Source organism: Manis javanica, chromosome 13 (genome assembly GCF_040802235.1).
Source record: "Manis javanica isolate MJ-LG chromosome 13, MJ_LKY, whole genome shotgun sequence".
NCBI classification, from domain to species: domain Eukaryota; kingdom Metazoa; phylum Chordata; class Mammalia; order Pholidota; family Manidae; genus Manis; species Manis javanica.
Window position 1 is genome coordinate 83,030,431 of NC_133168.1, and position 17,530 is coordinate 83,047,960.

At 45.1% G+C, this 17,530-nt stretch overlaps 1 long non-coding RNA gene across 1 annotated transcript; it reads right to left on the reverse strand.

Annotated features, from left to right (window-relative positions):
• Window positions 1–10,640: 10,640 nt before the first annotated feature.
• LOC140845542 (uncharacterized) lies at window positions 10,641–13,572 on the reverse strand. The gene is made up of 2 exons (XR_012124376.1): window positions 13,143–13,572; window positions 10,641–11,605 (listed from the first exon to the last, which is right to left on the reverse strand). It is a non-coding gene; the product is annotated as an uncharacterized lncRNA (long non-coding RNA).
• Window positions 13,573–17,530: the final 3,958 nt, after the last annotated feature.

Consider the following 17,530-nt stretch of genomic DNA (forward strand, 5'->3'; position numbering starts at 1 on the left):
CCTATCCATGAGCATAGGATGTTATTTTCATATATTGGTGTCTTCTTTAATTTCTCATATGAGTGTCTTGTAGTTTTCAGGGTATAGGTCTTTCACCTCCTTGGTTAGGTTTATTCCTAGGTATTTTATTCTTTTTTATGTAATTGTGAATGGAATTGTCCTGATTTCTTTCTGTCCTATGTTTTAGTTAGTATATGGGAGTGCAACAGATTTCTCTGTATTGATTTTGTAAAATTCAACTTTGCTGAATTCATTTATTAGCTCTAGTACTTTTGGGTGGATTCTTTAGGGTTTTTATGTATGATATCATGTCATCCGCAGACAGTGACAGTTTAATTTCTTCCTTCCCAATCTGGATGCCTTTTATTTCTTTTTGTTGTCTGATTGCTGTGACTAGGTCCTACATTATTATGTTGAACAAAAGTGGGGAGAAGGGGGCATTCTTGTCTTGTTTCTGATCTTAGAAGAAAAGCTTTCAGCTTTTTGCTATTAAGTATGATGTTGGCTGTGGGTTCGTCATATATGGCCTTTATTATGTTGAGGTAGTTGCCATCTGTACCCATTTTGTTGAGACATTTTATCATGAATGGATGTTAAATTTTGTCGAATGCTTTCTCAGCATATATGGAGATGATCATGTGATTTTTATCCTTTTTGTTGACATGGTGAATAATGTTGATTTTTTTTTGAATATTTTACCATCCTTGCATCCCTGGAAAAAAAACCTACTTGATTGTGATGTATGATCTTTTTGATCTGTTTTTGAATTCAGTTCGGTAATATTTTATTGAGTGTTTTCACACCTATGTTTATCAGGGATTTTGGTCTGTAATTTTCTTTTTTCGTGATGTCTTTCCTGGTTTTCGTATTAGAGTGATGATGGCCTCATAGAATGAGTTTGGAAGTATTCCCTCCTCTCCTACTCTTTCTAAAATTTAAGGAGGTTGAGTGTTTAGGTCTTCACTAAATGTTTGAAAAAATTCAATGATGGAGCCACATGGTCCAGGACTTTTGTTATTAGGCAGTTTTTGATTGCCAGTTTAATTTCATTGCTGGTAATTGGTCTGTTCAGATTTTCTTCCTGGGTCCGTCGTGGATGGTTGTGTTTTTCTAGAATGTCCATTTCTTCTAGGTTACCCAATTGTTAGCATATAATTTTTCATGGTATTCTCTAATAACTGATTTCTGTGGTGGCTGTAGTGATTTTTCAGTTCTCATTTCTGATTCTGTTTTTGTGTGCAGACTCTTTTTTTCTTGATAGGTCTGGCAAGGGGTTTATCCAATTTGATTATATACTTGAAGAACCAGCTCCTGCTTTCATTGATTCTTTCTATTGTTTTATCCTTCTAGATTTTATTTATTTCTACTCTGATCTTTATTATGTCCAACCTTCTACTGACTTTGGGACTCCTTTGTGTTTCTTTTTCCAGGTTCATTGATTGTGTGCTTAGACTTCATTTGGGATTGTTCTTCTTTCTTGAGGTAAGCCTGTATTGCAATATACTTCCCTCTCTTAGTATGGCATTCACTGTGGTGTTGATTTACTGTTGTCATTTGTCTCCACATATTGTTTGATCTCTTCTTTTATTTGGACATTGATCCATTGATTATTAAGGAGAATGTTGTTAAACCTCCATGTGTTTATGGGTCTTAGTTTACTTGCATAGTTTATTTCTATTTGCATGCCTTTGTGGTCTAAAAATCTGGTAAGTACAATTTCAATCCTTCTGAGTTTAGAGTATTTATATGGGATTGTTCTTTCCTGAGGTAGGCCTGCGTTGCAATATACTTTCCTCTTAGTGTGGCCTTTGCAGTGTCCCACAGATTTTGCTGTGTTATTGTTGTCATTTCTCTCCATATATTGCTTGAACTCTGTTTTTATTGGGTCATTGATCCATTGGTAATTTAGGAGCATGTTGTAAAGCTCCATGTGTTTGTGGAAGTACTAATTTTCTTTGCATAATTTATTTCTAGTTTCATACCTTTGTTGTCTGAGAAACTGGTTGGTAAAATTTCAAGCTTTTGAATTTACCAGGGCTCTTTTTGTGGCCTAGTGTATGATCTATTCTTGAAAATGTTCCATGTGCACTTGAGAAGAATGTGTATTATGCTGCTTTTGGGTGGAGAGTTCTGTAGATGTCTGTTAGGTCCATCTGTTCTAATGTGTTGTTCAGGGCCTCTGTCTCCTTACTTATTTTCTGTCTGGTTAATCTGTCCTTTGGAGTGAGTGGAGTGTTGAAGTCTCCTAGAATGAATGCTTTGCATTCTATTTCCCCCTTTAATTCTGTATTTGTTTCACATGTGTAGATGCTCCTCTGTTGGGTGCATAGATCTTTATAATGGTCATATCTTCTTGATGGATGACCCTTTAATCATTATGTAATGTCCTTTGTCTCTTGTGACTTTCTTTTTTTTGAAGTCTGTTTTGTCTGATACAAGTACTGCCACTTCTGTTTTTATCTCCCTATTGAATGAAATATCTTTTTCCATCCCTTCACTTTTAGTCAGTATATGTCTTTTGGTTTAAAGTGACTCTCTTGTAGGCAGCATAAAGATGGGTCTTGTTTTTTTTTTATTTTGGTATCATGAATCTACAATTATATGAGGAACATTATGTTTACTAGACTCCCCCCATCACCAAGTCCCCCCCACAAACCACATTACAGTCACTGTCCATTAGCTGTAGACTCACTACTTGTCTTCTCTGTGTTGCAGAGGGGTCTTGTTTTTTTATCCATTGAGTGACTCTATGTCTTTTGATTGGTGAATTCACTCCAGTTATATTTAGGGTGATTATTGATATGTAAGTACTCATTGCCATTGCCGGGTTTCAATTCATGGTTATCAAAGGTTCAAGGCTAATCTTCTTACTATGTAAGAGTGTAACTTAACTCACTTAATAATGCTATTACAAACACAATCTAAACTTTCTTTTTTTCTCCTTCTTTTTCTTCCTCCTCCATTCTTTATATGTTAGGTATCATATTCTGTACTCTTTGTCTATCCCTTGATTGACTTTGGGGATAGTTGATTTAACTTTGCATTTGCCTAGAAATTAACTGTTCTACTTTCTTTACTGTGGTTTTATTACCTCTAGTGACAGCTATTACACCTTAAGAATCCTTCCATCTATAGCAGTCCCTCCAAAATACACTGTAGAGACCGTTCGTGGGCAGTAAATTCTCTCAGCTTTTGCTTATCTGGAAATTGTTTAATCCTGCCTTCAAATTTAAGTGACAATCCTGCCAGATAAAGTATTCTTGGTTTGAGGCCCTTCTGCTTCATTGTATTAAATACATCATGCCACTCCCTTCTTTCCTGTAATGTTTCTGCTGAGAAGTCTGATGATAGCCTGATGGACGTTTCTTTGTATGTGATCTTATTTCTCTCTCTGACTGCTTTTAATAGTCTGTCCTTATCCTTGATCTTTGCTATTTTAATTGCTATGTGTCTTGGTGTTGTCTTCCTTGGATCCCTAGTGTTGGGAGATCTGTGCACCTTAATGGCCTGAGGGACTATCTCCTTTCCCAGAGTGGGGAAGTTTTCAGCAATTATCTCCTCAAAGACACTTTCTATCCCTTTTTATCACTCTTCTTGTACCCCTATAATGCAAATATTATTCCATTTTGATTGGTCACACAGTTCTCTCAATATTCGTTCATTCTTAGAGATCCTTTTTTCTCTCTGTGCCTCAGCTTATTTGTATTCCTCTTCTATAATTTCTATTTCATTTATCATCTCCACCATATCTAATCTGCTTGTAATACCCTCCTTTGTGCTCTTCAATGGTTGGATCTCCAATGAGAATTCTTTCCTGAGTTCTTGAATATTTTTCTGTATCTCCATGAGCATGTTAATGATTTTTATTTTGAACTCCCTTGCAGGAAGATTCATGAGGTCAATTTCATTTGAATCTTTCTCACGTGTTGTATTCATAACTTTACTTTGAAGCAGATTTCTTTGGTGTTTCATATTTGTATATGGTGCCCTCTAGTGACCAGAGCTCAACTCTCTGGAGCTGCTCAGCCTGTGTAGCAATGTCGGGCATTGAAGGGGAGCAGTACTGGTGCCTAGGGGGGAGGAAAGAGCTGTTTCCTGCTTCCTGGATTCTATGCCTGCCTCCACTGACACAACCAGTGGACTGAGCATACAGGTATAAGCCTCTGTGCTTTGCATTTGGAATTGCTATAGAGGGGCTTCACTCTGGCTGGTCTAACACCAGGGTAGAGTTTGCCAGTTTGCAAGCCAGGTGGGGCTGGCTGGGAGAAAGGTGCAGTAGACTGTGTATTACGGAGGGGGTCCTTCAAGCTGTGTAGCCAGCCAGGGAACTGGAGCACCTGAAGATCCAGAAAGTTCCCAGTAAGCTGTATGCAATCTTTGCCCCTTTTGCAGCCCTCTTGCTGTTAGGAAGTCCCTCAGACTGCCCGCATTTCTTTTGTCCCAGAGCAGCCAGATATGGATCCCTGCTTTCCACAAGTGGCTAGAATCTCAGTCTCTCCAGGAATTCTGCCTTTTGTAGCTTTCCAACCACTTAATCATGAGAGTACCATGAAAAGCACCATGAAATGTAGGTTTGTGCTCTCAGAGCCGATCTCCAGATTTAGGTTTTCAGTATTCCCAGGACTCCACTCTCTGCCTGCTCCATTTCTCTTCCTCCTGCTGGTTAACTGAGGTGGGAGAAGGACTTGGGTCCAGCTGGGCCATGGCTTTGGTATGTTATCTTGTTCCGTGAGGTTTATTCTTTTCTCCAGGTGTATGCAGTCTGGTGCAGCCTTCTTTCCTTTTGATCTTTCAGGATTAGTCGTATTAATTATATTTTTGTATTATATGTTGTTTTAGGAAGAAGCCTCTATCTGATCTCTCATGCCACCGTCTTTAATCCTAAAACAGAAGAGCTTTTAATTCTCTTTTTACTGATAAGGAAAGTGAGACTTCCAGATCAAAATTACATGCTTCAGGCCACATAAAAAATATGCTTTATAATACAGTCAGAATTTCAATCAAATTCTTAGCTGAGTCCCAGCCTCAATTTTTCTGCAGTATCAAAAAATTTAAAGTATTTCTTTCCCCATAAAATTTAAATTCCTAATAGTCACACCCATCCAACTCCACCCATGTCCCTGTCCCCTGACAACTACTAATCTGTTCTGTCTGTATAGTTTTGTCAATTTGAAGATGTTCTGTAAATAGAATCACACAAAATGTGCCTTTTGATATGGATTATTTTTTCATTAAGCATAGTGCCCTTCAGTTCTATCCAAGTCCTATCAATATCAATTATTATATTGGTAATTATTTTTATTGGTGTTATTTTATTGTACATATGTTTTCTTAGATTCTGTTTGTCAGTTTGCCATCCATTCATCACAAAGCCAATTATATTACCTGTACTTTCTTATTTTCTGTGTTCTTGGTCCTCTGGCATTTGAAGGCATTACAGACCTCCCTCCCAGGGCTGGCCAAGACTTAGTGATAGCAAGGTCTTGGCCAGAAGTATACTTTTCATATACAAACCAACCAAACCATGCCTTTCATATACAAACATCCCTAGACAATAGTTCCCTTGCCCTGAAACATCCTAGGGCCTGGTACCAGGCAGCTAGAGACTGCTGCTGTGTTAAGAAACACAACTGGGTAAAAAACATTGGCTTTATTCAATGAGTTGTGAATCGGGGACATCCAATCTAGCCAGTAGAAAGGAGCTAGAACTACTATACCAGGGAATAGATTTTATAGACAGAAGAGTTCAGGAACAAAGAAGTTGTACTGGTATCTTCTAGGTTATAGCATCTTTCTTTCCATGCTCCATCTTCATCAGTCTTTCAACTCCTCCATATCTCAGGACCACTTCCTCGCTGTGTTCATAAGCTGCCCAATGATCTGTTCCATTGTACCCAATAAGATGTTCTCTTGTTATAATTTATGAATGCTCTTCTTGAAGATACAATGAGAAGTCTGTGACCTGGAGGAAAACCCTCTTCTAATCATGCTGGCACCCCAGTCTCATATTTCCAGCCGTGAGAACTATGAGCAATAAATTTCTCTTTATGAATAGCAATTTATAATACTTATAAATTTGTATTTCTTTTCTACTAAATTTGTAATAAATTTATATTATAAAATATAACATAATTTAATATATCTATAATTTATAAGAAATGCTGCAGTATTTTGTTAAAGCAACCCAACAAAGACAGATCTTCAGATTTAAAATCTTTTAATGATACTGTGAGAAGTTTATCTTTTACCCTGACAATCCTTTAATCTTTTAAAAAACTTTTCATTTATTTTTTCCAGTTTTATTAAGATACAATTAACTCTTATCTTTTTCATTTATACCCTCTCATTGAATTGAAGCATTTTCAGCATTCCTTACTCCTTTTTTGTGCACTCCCATATTCTAACTATAATTTAGATGCCTTCTCAAGCTCTGCTTCCAGCATTTGGGATGCCATCCTTGTCTCCACTCTTTCCAGTTTTCTTCTGAATTCTTAAGTGCTGGGTTAACAATGAAAGCTCACGTTAAGCATTACACACAGCATGAGAGAATTGCTGAAGAATTTTCTTAGAAGCGCGGTTCGTGGGCTCATATGCTTCACTCTCTTGCTGTTCCTTCTTTTCTCTTGTTTTCTCATTTGTAGTTGATTTCCTTCCCAAAGTATTTACAGTATTCAAATCTTCACCTTTTCTAGGCTCAGAATTAGAACCACAGTCATTCTCCACTTGTAATAGGACAAAACAGGAAGCAGTGGTGGGAACAGAACTAAGTGCCTCAGAGACCATTGTAAAGATTTTTCTTTTGAAATACTTCTGTCAAGAATAAGTTATTCATGAATGAAAGCCAGATTTCACCCAGATGCTCAGTTAGATGCTCCAAAATGTATTCTCCCAACATACACAGAGAGCAATATAGAGCCAGGTGAGACCTGACTCTGAGCAGAGTAGCAGCTTCTAAAACCTGTCGCTCAAGGGCCCTGTCGCTAGGTTTGCCCTAGCAGGTCTCCCTGCTGCAGCCATGGCCCAAGTGCCAGGGTGTGGGGTCTGATTCAGGTCCCCAAGCAGAACCCTCAACAGCCAGCCGGCAGAACAGATACACTGCTTTAGGGACTCTGGAGCTGGCACCTGCCTACATTGTTCTTTATGACCCAGCCTTAGAATTCACATGCTTTCATTTCCAACTACAGGCTCAACAAGATTCAAGAGGAGAGACAGTTGGCTTTCTCTCCCCCTCAAAGCCATATTGAAAGAACATGTGTGAGATGGGGAGATTTTGTGACTATTTGGAAAAAATAAGCAGCCACAACACTCTTGCCAGAAGCAAGTGTGTTTGAAATAGTTTTTCTTCCCTTGATTTTGGATTTGGTCATGTGACATGCTTTGGCCGAAAAGCCAGCTTCCATCTGGTGTTTCTTGCGACTCTTGTATTAGAACCTCGAGCTATAAAATGTAAGATGTCTGAGGCTACTGTGCTGGTTAAGAAGACCAGACTAGCCCCATGGAAAGACCACATGGGGAAACTCTGTTACATGAAATAAGAGAGATGTCCAGCCAGCTCCCAGTTGCTTCTGGAACTCCACACTGTTTCAGGTTCAGCTCTCATGAAAAACCTGAGCCAGAGCTGTACAGCCAGTCTGTTTCTGAATTCCTAACCCAGAGAAACCATGGAAGATAATCAATAATAGCTGTTGTTTGAAACCATTAAACTTGAGAGACCGAATATTGTACAGACGATTCCAGCTCATACATGAAACAGGACAATAGAACTCTGACCCACAAACTCTGCAGCAACCAACTGGTTTTCAGGAAGGAATCCAAGCTACAACCTTGGCAGCAATCAGATCACAACACCCAGGACCTGGTGGGTGACTTCCTGCTTCCCTGTTTTTTTTTTTGCCTCTGCTTCCAGTTCAGGACCAACCAGAGAAAGCCATACCAATCCCCAAATCAGTCACACAAAATGCACTGCTCCTAGTTAAGCCCACCTCCGGTTTCTCTATGCCAATAACCTCCAATCAGAGTATGCCTGGAGATGGCCCTTTTCCACTCCCGCTCTCCTGAATGCCTTTGAGTCTCTGCCAAACACAAGTGACAGTGACTGTAATGCCAAGAATTTGAAAGAACCCAACGGTAACAAGAGAAAACATTAATTACATCAATGATATGTAAAGCCTAAAAATATTGCGGGAAGACCACTAAATGTTCAACATGTATATTGTTAAAAGCAGCTTAGGAAGACAAATATTTATATGAAATGATACAAGCTTAAGTATAGTTATGTCTGAGTGGAGAAATTACAGGTATTGTTTATTCCTGATTATGGACGGTGCATGAAGGCTCCAGCGTTTTGGGGTTCTGACGTCACCTGCAGTGGCCATGCCATGCCCCGGCCGTGCCTTGGGTGCAGCTTTGGGCACACCCCCAGCCTTCACAGGGGCTTCTAGGAAATGAGGTCCCCCTGCCAAGTGCCGGCAACTCTCTCTGCATGGGCAGCATGGATTGGGCCTTCTTGGCTATGGCGCAGGTGGGCCGAGCAGAACTTCCACTGGACTGCTATCTGAGAAGGCACTGTGGTGGCCTGGAGCCTGAGACATCCACACAGACAACTATAAAGGTGAGTCCCCCAGTCTTACGGCCTGAGGGTGGCGGGAATAGCCGGCAGTCTTAGGGCGCAGGGAGGTGCAGGGGTTATGCGATGGAGGAAACACGTTCTTCAATAAACTTAATGAGCCAGTTAAATATACAGGGTCCTATTAATAGTTTAAGGAATAGCGGGATCACTGGCCCAGTAAGGCCAGTTAGAAGAGATGTTAGCCACAGATTCTATTCAAACCATTCCTGGAACTAAGACTTTTTATTTTCTAACGTTTTATTCCTACGCTGGATGTTTTCTTTTACTTTGGCTAGATAGCTCCTACCTATGCCAGACTTATTTGCATAAAAACAACAATCTTCTTGAAGGGCTATACATAAGCCTCCCTGTGACATGAACAGGAGGTCCAGTCCTCTACGATCTTTCAACACCACTTCAGCCAGGGAATCAATTTGATCTTGCAGCTGAATCATGGTGGTTTCAAGCTGCTCCATATCTTGATCAGCTTCCTCTGTTAAGGCAGCAAGCCCTAAGTCTCTTTTTACTAGAGCCGCTGTGCCTACTGCAGCTGATCCAGCTCCACTGAGCCTGACCAGAGCAGGAATCAGTAAAGGGGCAGCCTGTTCCGCGTAGGAAATCTCACCGGGGAAACGGAGGTAGCTCCCTTTAGTCCCACTATGCACTTTATAACTTTTGTACAATTAAACATTACAGAGTAAAGTACTTTGGAAATGCAGGCTGAGAATTGAGTCCAGCTAGGAGAGATAGGTAAGCACAGTAAAACAATTTAACAATTACCCAATAGATAATAGAAAGGGCAACTTTTTTGAGGAATAGTCCAGTGCAGGGGTGCAACAGCACAGAGTCCAATGCCCAGAATAAAAGACAGCACTCTGATGAGAGCCAGGATCCATGGCACACAGGTGTCCATCAGTCAGAGGGCAATTGTCAGATGCAGAGGTGGAGAGGATCTGGAGGTCTGGTTGGGCCTCCAACTGATGTGCTTCCTCGTCAGGATGATGGGCCCTTTTTACTCTGGAATGATGAACCCCTGGAGTGATGCCTGCAACCTTGAGGGCAGTAGGAGTAGTTAGAACAGCAATGTGGGGGCCAGTCTACTGAGGTTTGAGGGGGTCTTTTTTCTAATCTTTAACTCAGACTGAGTCCCCGGCCTGGAAGGAATGTACTGGGGTTCCTAGAGAGATCGGGACTCTATGGTGTATTGTTATAGTTTATTTAGGGTGGCTTCCAAGGCTTGGAGCTGTTCTCTTGCTCCCTTATGTCTTATTTGGTGTAGGTTCCCTGGGAGCCTTACTAGACATGGGGGTAAGTACTGATATACTAATTCAACCTTGAGTTCCAAGTGTGCAGTGAGCATGCAGGAGAGCCAGGGACAGTGAATCCTGCCATGGGAGGCCAGTTTCTTAGCAAAATTTAGCTAGGGTTCTTTTGAGGGTGCGATTCATTCACTCTACTTTCCCTGAACTCTGTCGCCTTTACACAGTGTGAAGTTTCCAGGTAATATTGAGGGATTTAGTTAACGTTTGCACTACATCTGCTACAAAGGCAGGCCCATTGTCACTGGATTGTGGACGGTAAGCCAAACCAGGGCGCAGTTTCTCTCAGGAGGACTTTGGCTTCCTCCTGGCTTCATTCTCTTCTGGTTGGGGAGGCTTCGGCCCAACCAGAGTTATGTACACACTATTACTAGGAGGTATCTGAGTCCCCTGCTTGGCTGGACATCCGTGAAGTCTATCTCAAGGTCTTCAAAAGGGCAACTCCCGTTCTTTGGACACCAGGTGGGAGTCGTGGCACAGATCAAGCATTATTTCTGCAACAAGTTTCACACTGTCTACTCACTGCTTGGCAGAGTGCTGGTGACTGGCTGATGTAGTATTGCTTTTTGAGGAGGGCCTCCAGGGCAGTTTTCCCAGGTGGGTGAGCTGGTGCTATTTGCTGACTAGTTGCTTCCTGGTTGCAGGTGGGACAAAGATACGTGTGTCGCGCGCCCCGTCCTCGCCGGCAAGAACAGCACGCAACAACAGCAGGATTCTTCTGCAGAAAGCTTTATTCTTCAGCTCTTTGTGAAACAAATGAGTTGGGCAGGACCCAGAGGGGAAGGAGAGGCTTGCTTATATAGTTCTCATGCTCTGACCTGGTTGGTGCGGCTCCATATGCCTTATTAGCATAACCATTTGGTGGGTCTCATTGGTCCTTATGCCAAGGCGCAATTAGCATGTAGTTTAGTGGTGTGGGATGATTTGTCATTAGGAAGTTCGGGGCCTTCCGGCTGCCCTGCATGGGGCGCTATTTTCTGAGCACGGCTGCCAACATCTCCCCCTTTTTTGTCTAACAGAAGCTCAAGGCGGAACTTGCCAGCAGAGGCGGAGACAGAGGCCTGACCTCCATCATACTTCCTGATGCCCCCTTTTTGGAGAGGGGTTCTGGGCATCTACCCCTATGCAGTCAGGCATGCCTCTCAGAGGGGTCCAAGACCTCTTGCAGTGCTTTGCCTCGCATCCTCTGGCTGGCGTTGGGACCGCTTGGTACAAAGGGTTTGGACCCTTTTTCTCAACCCTCTTGCACCATGAGCTTCTTAAAGAAAGCTGTGATTAAGCATTGAGGTACTCGGGCCTGGTGCAGTGCCACATGGGCTCAGGGTGCAAGAGCTACCTCAAGCTAAAGCTGAGCTTCCTTCTTAAGCATGTTGAGCCACACTTGGGGAGAGGCGCCAACGTCTATCGCCATTAGGGCTTGAGCAAGGATCACCTTGTCCTTATGTTGATTGCGGAGTCTGCATAACAACCAGAGTAGGAGCATGAGACCTCCAAGCATGAACACGCCCATCCCAGCCATGCCCGCCCACTCCTTGACGTGGGAGAGAGCTCTGAGGAACCAGGAAGAGAGTCCTTCTGCTACAGAGATATCTAGACGGGTGGAGTTGATGTGGATTATTTCTCGCCGCAGTTCTTCTAGTGCTCCATCAAAGTCCTGGGACCAGTTTCCTGAAAGATACTGGGACAGGCCTCGTGACAGATTAGTGAAAGCATTTAATACTTCTGTTAGTGATCCTGGCTTGTTTGTGGCTCTGTAATATGGCTGCGGCTAGGCCCGCGTTGGTGAGTGGCCCTCCTATTTCTCTACAGGCTTTCAACCAAGCGTGTATCCCTTTCTGTTTCCAGGGTGTTATCGCCTGTCTGCATTCCTTGGTACATTGTTCAAATACTAATTGCTCTACCAGGGGCATCGCTTGTTCCTGATCTCCAAATATTCTGCCTGCGGCCTCCATCATACGAGCGACAAAGTCAGAAAATGGCTCGCTCAGCCCCTGAATAATTTTTGTCAAATTGCCTGATACTTCTCCTTTGTTGGTGAGGGCTTTCCATGCCTTGGCGGCGCACGTGTTTATTTGTGCATATACCTGTAAGGGGAAGGCGGTCTGGTCGGCTACCCACTGTCCTTGGCCCGTCAGCATATCATATGACCATGCAGGCTGTCCTTCGGCCGCGTTTGCGCGTGCCTGGGTCATGCTGATATCATGCCACAATGCCTTCCATTCTATGTATTGCCCCATACTAGAAAGGCATGCCTTAGTTACATATTGCCAGTCTGCGGGTGTCATGGCTGTCTCTGTTAATCTCTCAACTTGTGCTATGGTATAGTTAGCACTGACTCCATAAGCCCGAACGGATTCTGCTAACTCCTTAACTTGTTTATGGCTCAGGGGCTGGTGAGAGCGTACACCGTTATCCTCAAATACAGGAAACATTTGTCTAATTGCCTGAAGAGTATCTGGGTGGCAAAAGGAGAGTGCGCCACTCACGTAAGGTGGCGGGGCAAAGGGCGTCGGGGGACACCCTGCTTTCATTTTTTCCTTGGTCCGCTTTTCAACTTTGCTGGTTCCCTTACTTCTACACTCTGCGGTTTTATTTTCTTCCCCTTCCTCTGCGGACGTTAATTCCTCCTCAGATTCCCTATTGGAGAGTTGGAGGTCCCTCAACTCTTTCCAGGGGTATTTACTATTTTCTCCGAGGCGATCGTCACTCGCTTCTCGGGGCTCTTTCGCTTTTGCCCTAGGCGGGCTTTCTCCCTCACTCTGAGGTTTCTTTACCTTCGTTTTTGTGGCCTTTTTTCGGCCGCGCGCGCTGTTTCCCGTTCCGTTTCTGACATGCTCTCTTGGATATCTGTCAATGCTCTCTGACCTTCTTTTATTACCTTTGCACATCTCTCATCTTGCAGACAAGCTCTAATCAGTTTCCAGAGGGGCCTGGTGCCTCCCCTCAGGCTACCCTCCTCCTCCTCTCTATCAAGATCTTTCCCCAGTTTGTCCCAGCTCGGGATTGAGAGGGACCCTGAACAAATGAACCAGGGGGCCACACGGTCTATCTCCTTCACAAAAGATCCTAAGACTTTGCTGGAGACCTTCAAGTTTCGCTCTTTGAGAGCTGTCTGCAGCGCCGTGACTAATGACGGTGCATTCCCCATGGTGCCTCCTTATTTACAGAGAACCATCAACCATTATCCTAAAAAGCAGGGGCCTCTCGGAACTTACCCCTCCGGGCTTTCTTCTGACCTGCAGTTCTGAATCCTCTCCAGATGTCTGAAGGGTCCTCCCTGTGCCGGTGATGTTCTGGTTCCCGGGTTTCGGCACCACTTGTCGCGCGCCCCGTCCTCGCCGGCAAGAACAGCACGCAACAACAGCAGGATTCTTCTGCAGAAAGCTTTATTCTTCAGCTCTTTGTGAAACAAATGAGTTGGGCAGGACCCAGAGGGGAAGGAGAGGCTTGCTTATATAGTTCTCATGCTCTGACCTGGTTGGTGCGGCTCCATATGCCTTATTAGCATAACCATTTGGTGGGTCTCATTGGTCCTTATGCCAAGGCGCAATTAGCATGTAGTTTAGTGGTGTGGGATGATTTGTCATTAGGAAGTTCGGGGCCTTCCGGCTGCCCTGCATGGGGCGCTATTTTCTGAGCACGGCTGCCAACATACGTGTGTCTGGCAACATCCACCATCCGTTTTCACTTAAAGTGGCTCCTTCAGTTATGGCCCAGTTTTTCTCCTTTTCAGTGTACCTGGGTGGAGGGGCCTCAACCGGGGGTGTCAGGGCCATAGTGAGGAAAGGAGCTCTCCCTGCCTCCTTAGTGGCTGCTGCTTTGGCAGCTTCATCTGCCTTTCGATTCCCCTGTGCTATAGGGTTGTTTTCCTTTTAATGTTCTTTGCAATGCAGAATTGCTACCTTTCTTATGTACGAAGAGATTGAAGGGCCTTTTTATATGTGGCAGGCCTAGGGCTGGTGCCTGTTCTGAAGCAGTTTTAATTTCCAGGAAGGTGGCTCTTGCGTCTTTTGTCTAAGCAGGGGCTTTCAGTATGGCCTCCCCCGCACCCCAGGAGGTTGCAGAGGGACCTTGCCATTGCTGAGAATCCAGGAATCCAGATTTTTGCAGAAACCAGCAACCCCTAGGAGTTCTCACATGCCCCCCCTCATCCTGGGCTGGGGCAAGGAGTTAACGACCTTTTTCTTCTCTGGCGTTAGTGCCCTTTCTCTCTGGGTGAGGAGGAAGCCTAAGTACCGGACTTGCTGTTGGCAGATTTGTGTCTTTTATGAGGCTCAGTATCCTGAGTCTGACAGAAGTTGCAGGAGGGCTTTTGTGCCTTTTGCACAATTTTTCTGGGTGTCGCTGGCAAAGAGGAGGTCATCTACCTACCACAGGAGGGCTCAGCATGTGGGATCTCTCGGAAAGCTGGCAAGGACTGCAGCCAATGCCACTCCAAAGAGAGTGAGTGAGTTCTTGAACTCTTGTGTAAGACAAGTCCATGTTAACTGCATCTGCCCCCTTATCCAGTTCAGTCCATTCAAAGGCAAATAAGAGCTGGCTTTGCAGGGCCAGCCAGAGGCAGAGAAAGGCATTTTTAAATCTGGGCAAGTGAACTATTTGGCAGTCTCTGGGATTGGCTGAAGAGGGTGTACAGGTTTGGAACCACCAGGTGTAAAGCAACAGTCACTCTATTAATGGCTCGCAGGTCTTGAACAGGCTGGTACTCTCCTCCTGACCTTTTGACTAGTAGAAGTGGGGTGTTCTAGGGTGACTGACACTCAATTAGAATGCCTGCCTCTCTGAGTCTGATCAGGTGTTCCTGGATGCCTGCTCTCACCTCTTGTGAGAGGCGATACTGCCGCTGTCTTTGTGCCTCCGAGAATAGTTGCAGTCTTTTTCACTGAAGAGGACAACAGGGAGAGTGACCACAGAGTGTTCTGCTGCTATGTCAACTATAAAAGTCATGTTTTGGCCCCCCACTTTCATTTTGACCATGGGCTCATGGGGGCCAAGTGCGAGAGAGCCTGGTCCTTGCCAATCTGAGTCTGCTCCTGCCAGGCTAATGAGCCTTTCCCCATGGGGCTCCTCCCGGCAGCGACTGGGCCTCGGGGCTTTGCCTTGTTTGGGGCATTCATTCTCCCAATGCCCCTTCTCTTCATAGTAAGCACACTGGTCCCTGGCTAGGGGCTTCCTGGACTTCCCCCCTCTAGGTGGCTGGCTTCTCCCTGCCTTCTGCCCATCTCTCTCTTTCCGGGCAGCTTCCAGGAGACTTGCCTTTTTCCTTATTTGTCTTTTACCCTCTCTGTTGGCCTGAACTTCTCTGTTTATATATATTTTGTTGGCAATTTCAGTCATCCCAGCAAAGCCCTCAAGCTTTTGGAGCTTTCGTCTGATGTCTGGGGCAGCTTGGGCTATGGATGTGGTGTTTACTAGCTGCTGGCTCCCTGGTGACTCAGGGTTGAAAGGGGTGTAGATGTGGTAAGTTTCGCACAATCTCTCATAGTAGTCTCCAGGAGACTCTTCTGGTTGTTGAGTGACTGAAGAAGCTTTAATCGTGTTCATAGGCTTGTTGGACCCAGCTTTGATCCCCTGGAGGAGGGCATCCTGATATTGGTGGATCTGGTGCTGTCCCTCAAGGGTGGTGAAGTCTCCTGCAGCCTCTCCAAGGCTTCCTGAAGGGCTGGGGGTTCCAAGGATTCAGGAGTTGAGGCTCAGTGGGGTAAGATAGGAGGCGGAGCCCCGAACATGATTTCAAAAGGGGTCAGTCCTAACCGATAAAGGGTGTTCTGAGCTCGGAACAGGGCGGAGGGAAGGAGGGTCACCCAATCTCCGCCAGTCTCTAGAGCCAATTTAGTGAGGGTCCGATTCATCCTCTCTACTTCTCCTGAACTCTGGGGGTTGTACTCACAATGCAATTTCCCTCCTTGGGGACAGCGATTTCAGCCTATGGACCCCGGCTGCCTCCTCTCTTCCACTGTGAACAGAGTGTGGCGATACTGTTGACAGTTTTTCTTTAGGTTGGCTGATGGATTTGGAAGAGGGATTACATAAGATCAACCAGGGCTTATGGCTTTTCTGATGGGTTTCAGTTGTGGAGAAGGGTTGATAGTAAAACATGGACTGGCAGGGCTGGATGGTCCCATACTTACTATGTCTTTCAGGCCCCCACATGTCTTGCACTGGCATCTGAAGGGCACCAGCTCCCAGCTGAGGGTGCAGTCTGGCTGCTGGACTAGTGGGGCGGGGGTTCACTGGTTCTGGAGTTGGCAGGGAGGCTGACGGTGGCGGGGTATCAAGGACTGGGAGCTGGGAGCTGATGGCCTTGGAGGCAAATAAGTGAGGGGGGGCAATATTAGCTGTTCTTCTGGGTCACTAGTAAAAATGTGTGGAGGCTCGGGCTTCTGTTAATTCTTTGCAGGTTTCTTTGTTGAGGCAACTAAGACCGTACCCTGTCCTTGCGTGTTGCAAGCAAATCGCACCCAAGGGGGAAGGGTCTGGGAAACCTCTAAACAGGAGTTAAAGTATGGGAACTGATTAGGATGACCTGGATCTCTAGGGATGACCCGCCAGGCTCAGCAGATTGTTGGGACATCTAGGGTTCCTTCTGGATGCCACCCTACACTAAAGGTTGGCAGTACAGATTCACACTGGGTTTTCAACCTGCCAGGAGTTCATTTTACTCTGTTGTTTTCTGAAAACCCCTTCCTGAAATTCTTGATCATAGTGTCAAAGACTGTGGGTTTACTATGCCCTAACCCCATGACGTGTCCGTGGACGGTGTTGTGACAACAGACAAGGGAGGGGTGCCTCCTCTAGAGAGGAGACCAGTCAGATTCCCACCCATTCGCACTCCTTATAGAGACTTTGGCCAAGCCTTGACTGAGGTACACCCGTATAAGTCCCAGGCCACGTCAGCCGAAGCTGAATCACCAATATGCTGTGATGGCTGACCACGAAAGCAGATGAGGGCCCACTCAGATTCCGTAGCACACGCCATGGAATCACAGATTCGGTGCAGACTGAATGACTTCAGCTGCCCCGCACATACACACACGCACGCACGCACACACACGCACGCACACAGGCAGACCAGAGTTTAAATATTCCCCCCCTGGGAATGTCTAGCTGAATGACTTCAGCTGCCCTACACACATGCGCGTGCGCACACACACACACACACAGTTTAAATATTCCCCCCCGGGAATGTCTACCTGTGAGACTTCTAATAAGTCTCTGGCAGGTGATCAGCCTTCCCTTCCACCCCAATGGGTGGGACTGGCTGGGTCAGGTGCCCCAGGGCCTTACCAGATTCAATTTCAGAGCCAGGTCCTACCCTGCCAAGCCTCCTTGAGTCCCGCATGAATAGCGGAGCGGGGCCGGCCTAGGGTGACCAGGCGGGAGACTGCCGAAAGATCAGGCAGGGCGCACCTTTTCTATTGTGATCTCCTGTTCCGTCACTGCCCCGCTGTTGCCCTAAACTGTTGGCAACAAAGGGCCAGCGCGCTTGGGTCAGGGAACTAAATTTTATGTAAAATACTGAATAAAAGCCTGTACTGGGTCACCGAGGGAAAAACCAAGCAGTACTCAGACGTCTTGGTGTGTTGAGGCCTTACTTCACACC